This window comes from Equus caballus, chromosome 3, assembly GCF_041296265.1.
Source record: "Equus caballus isolate H_3958 breed thoroughbred chromosome 3, TB-T2T, whole genome shotgun sequence".
NCBI classification, from domain to species: Eukaryota; Metazoa; Chordata; class Mammalia; order Perissodactyla; family Equidae; genus Equus; species Equus caballus.
Genome location: NC_091686.1, coordinates 370,785 through 375,460, shown reverse-complemented (window position 1 = coordinate 375,460; position 4,676 = coordinate 370,785). Strand labels below are relative to the sequence as shown.

At 36.7% G+C, this 4,676-nt stretch overlaps 1 long non-coding RNA gene across 1 annotated transcript; it reads left to right on the top strand.

Annotated features, from left to right (window-relative positions):
• The first annotated feature begins 200 nt into the window (after window positions 1–200).
• Window positions 201–2,582, top strand: LOC138923551 (uncharacterized). Its single transcript, XR_011437282.1, has 2 exons — window positions 201–263; window positions 2,443–2,582. It is a non-coding gene; the product is annotated as an uncharacterized lncRNA (long non-coding RNA).
• The last annotated feature ends 2,094 nt before the right edge of the window (window positions 2,583–4,676 follow it).

The window sequence follows — 4,676 nt, the reverse complement described above, 5'->3', positions numbered from 1 at the left end:
TTAAACAGGCCAATTTCAGTTCACGCAAACTGATGTATGCAATTGGAAAAGCCAGGTGCAACAACGGGGAGTCTGCTTTAATCTTTTGAGGCTTCTAAATAAAATTAGAAATACTTTACTGCCTCTTTAAGAGAAAATAATTAAATAATTAAACATGCCAGCAGCCAGAACCCAAATCTGCTGCTTTTGTCTACTCTCTTGCTGAGCTTCTCAGCAAGCTGAGCCTCGCTTCAACTCCCCCAAAATTCCTGATCTAAAATTGAGTGAGTAAAAATAAGTAAACTTTTGAGATAATTTGGATTGTAATGACCATTATGCAAACCCCTTTCAGAAAAGGATTCAAAATCTCTCATAATGGAATGTAGTCTTTAATGAATATGCAAAAACTTCTAAGAGACAAAGTCATTTAACATGATATAAAATGATCTTTGATGAAGGAAAGCCTGTTTAAGCTTGCTGGTTTCATTTAAAATGAACGTGTCCTCAAAGTTATGAGCATTGGCTACAATGCAGACATACAGCCTGGGTTTACTGGTCAAATGAGCTCATGTCATCTCTGTTACAAAATTTATCAGCAAAACTCATAACTCAGTATAATAGCTAATTTTGTTTAATGTCTCACGGAGTTTTTGTAGACGATCTAAATATAATTGTTAAGAACAGGTAAACTAAATAAATATATATATATAATTATACGTATAATAATTATATTGTGATATATGTACTTAAAACAACTGAGGATAATACTTCACTGCTGTAATGTCACATGAAGTTTTTAAGAGTAATTGTTAAAACTGGGTAAGAGTTTTAAGTACAATAATTATGTTTTATAGTCTGAATACTTAAAAAACAGCTTCCAAAATCTTTTTGGAAACTTAATTTTATAGTTTTACTAAGTTAAATTAAATAATAACAGTTTATTGGGTATCTAGGTCATTGCCACATAAGATAAAATATTAAAGGTTAACTACTGAGCATATATTTGTCTGCCTTTGGTTTCTTATATCAAAGAGACTAAAAAGTGCTTTGGTTTATTAATAAACATGTTTTATGTATGCTGAGAAATTTTCTATGAGAAAACGTATATTTCCAAAAGGTCTGTATTCAAGGAAAGTAAAATATATGTTTTCAGTAAAAAGATATAAAGAATGGAAATATTTTTGTTTCTTGAGTTGAGAAAGATAAATTTGTCCTAAAGTGCTGGGACAAATTCTGAATGTAAAAAAGTAACCAAAGGTTTGTAAAAGTAAAGCCCTAAAGGGATTTATGTATGATCAATTTGTCCAGGATTAAAGTAAATCCAATTAAGTAAATACACTTATATGTCAAAAGTAAAGTGGTACAAAATTAAAACTTGGTTTCCTCTTTCTTAAAAGGTTAATTTTCCTAAATTTTTAATCTGCTCTTGATAAAAAGATTATAAAAAGGCTTTTTTTTTTGACTATTTTAACTCTGTTTCCCCTTGACTGTTTCTGTTGTCACTTTGAATGCCTGAACATAGTTTTGCAGTGAACTTTGTTTCCTATCTAAACAAATGTTTTAAAGCTTTTAATATTTTTGACAAGCTTCCCCCTGACACTAATATTCAAGTATCGAACAAAAGCTTTCTTTTGACCTGGAAGAAGAGGGAGAGTTTCTCTGGGGATTTTCAGAGGGCTCCTGGGACTTCTCAGAGAAATTTGCTCTCTTCCTATTGAAAAAAAAAAAAGCTAAACTAATAAGGCTTATTTTGTATGTTAAATTACATGAGAATCATTGTCAAATAAGTAATGATAAACTTTCTTAAATGGTATTATGTAAATGAGTGTTATTGATATAAATATTTTAAAAATTATCTGATCTGTTCTGATTGTCAGCTATAATCCTAGTTATTATCTCAACATGTTATATATCACAGATATGGTCAAATGCCTTTGTCAATTACCATTTTTGAATGTTTTGTTATTTATGAACAGTGGCTATTTTACTTTGATGTTTTTGCAAATATGTTTCATCTTCAGAGAAATTCATGGAAAGGACTCTGACACTCTAGAATACAGATTTCCAGTAAACGTTCAGATTGTAAAACCAAACTGAGTAAAAATTACAGAACTCCAACAGAGAAACTGATGACCTCACAAACTGCTGACAGATTAAGATCAAGAACCAATTACAGAGGACAGAATAAACTGATAGGGATGATTATAATTTTTATGACTTTTTGATTGAGATATTGCTGATTTTTTGATGTTTTGCTTTTTTCAGAGTTAAGAAAACCTTTTTCTCTCTTCTCTTAAAGAACTATGACTTACAACAATTTATAAACAAAATTGAAGCATTTGTTTTTTCCTCCCTATCTGAGCCCCCCAAAACACAAAAACTTCTGATAAGTAAGTATTCTTATTCTTATGGCAATATGGTTGTTTGCATAAGTACAATAAGAATCTGTTCTTCTTTTAACAGGACACAATTGGAAACACTGGTTATATTACCAAGACTTCGACTGGAATAACATATTTAAAAAAAACATACAGGCTTGGATATAACACAACAGCTTTTGAGGAATGAAGGTTGACATTCTGGAATAAAGCCACTTGGAAATATTGGCCTAGTACTGTGCTTATGGGTTCTGTAACCTGGTAAGGTTGAGCAAAGAATGTCGCTCCCTCTGGCAGGTACAAGGAACCTCAGTATTTTGGGGAACCTCACGAAGAGAGGGATTCGCCCAAATCTGCAGGTACTGCAGGCAGAATCTGATAACAGGTCCTTTGCTTGGCTTTCCTTGAGAGACCTTTAAAGTTCAACCTGAGATTCCTTATAAGGTTCCAGCAAAGCAGATTTAAAAGAGCCTATATGATCAATTACTATTCTTGCTGTACTTATGTAAATAATTATGCCAAACTTATTAAAACTAAACATTGTGCAAACCAGTTAGTCTTAATTTGGCTATATCTAGTGAAATTGAGGGTGATTTTAGGGAGGAAGATTATGTTTCAACAGAAACTATAATACATGTTTATAAATATTGGATTTTAGTTTTTTCAATTGTCTTTGAAATTTTGTTTCACTTCTGTTAACTGGACTGGATTTTGAATTCTTCTAGTCTTCTGAAATATCTGGCTAAAAACCTCCAAATTGACATTTTCAGGGTTTTTTTGTTCCCATTATTTTCATTTGGAGTCACTGAAAACTAAATCTGCCCTTTTTCCTAAAGCCTTACAAACGGAAGGTGGAAGACCCAATATAAACTTAAGAGAGATTCATGTCTACTGCTGTGTAAGCCACTCAAAAAGCCACCTGAGTGCCCGATGACACCATGAGAGACATTTCAAACTGCAAAAGATTCTTCGACCCTGACTTCTAGAAATCTTGATTGGCTGCCCCCGGGCTCAGAAACTGGTTTATAATTTGCTCCAATCATTAACCTTGTTCTTCTCTTTTTGTTTCTCTAGAAAAACTTCTTATTAAATACCTGGTTACTTACTTACATGATACAGGCCCACCTTCAGGAGCCCACCAGCATCACTGCCTTATTAAAAGACTGGTTCAATGAGATGAAACAACCTACACTCCATTTCAGCAGGAAGTAGCTAGATTGGTCACCACCCCAAATCCCTCAAGATTGAGGGACGGACATAAAATAGGGGGGAGTTGATATCGACCCTGATATCAGTGTCCCCACACTAAACCCAGCATATATGGGGTTAAAACCAAAACACTCATTCCCTGCTTACTCTCTGGCTTCCTGGCTCCAGAATCCACTATGCTCCATGGAGACAGACACCATCAAGGACAAGCACCTAGACTATCTCCTCCCCACAAAGAGATACAGACTGGTGGGAAAGCTGCTGACCAGCAAGGTCATGAGCTCCCTCCTCTCTGCAAGTGTCTCCAGGCCAAAGACAGGCTGGTGGGAAAGCTCCGTCCAGCAAGGCCATATGCTCCCCCTCCCCTACCTAAAACCCCAAATAAAAACCCTTCCTTTTAGCTTTTTTGAGGAGTTTGGGATTTAAGCATTAGCTGCCCTCTCTCCTTGCTCAGCGCTGTGCAAAATAAAATTCCTACTTTCTTCCACCACACCCGGTGTCAGAGATTGGCTTGCTGTGCAACGGGTGAGTGAACTCACTTCAGGTTCGGTAACAGAAGGCCAGCTGCCACGTCATGAGGACATTCAAGTAGTCCTATGGAGAGGCCCACATGGTAGGAACTGAGGCCTCCCACTGTCAGCTAGTGTGGTAGTTGTAAAAGATGTCCACAAACTCCTTGATACATGTCCCTTCAAGAGGTGGAGCTTAATTGCCTCCCCACCCTTAATTCCTTGAGTGTGGGCTGGACTCGTGGACTTACTTCTCACGAGCAGAATATAGCAGACATGATGGTTTGTGACTTCTGAGACCTGGTCATGAAAGGAATTGCAACTTTACCCTTGTTCTCTTTCTTAGATCACTTGATTTGGAGGGAATCCACTGAAATGTCGAGGACATTCACACATCCCTGTGGATAGGGCCATGAGGTGAGGAGCCGGGGCCTCCTGCCAACAGGCATGTGAGTGAGCCATCTTGGAAGCATATCCTCCAGCTCTAGGCAGCCTTCAATCTGCAGATGGCTGCAGCCCTGGCTGACAGCTTGATTGCAACCTCTTCATGAGAGATCCTGTGCCAGAACCCACCCAGTTAAGCTACTCCCAAATTTATAAT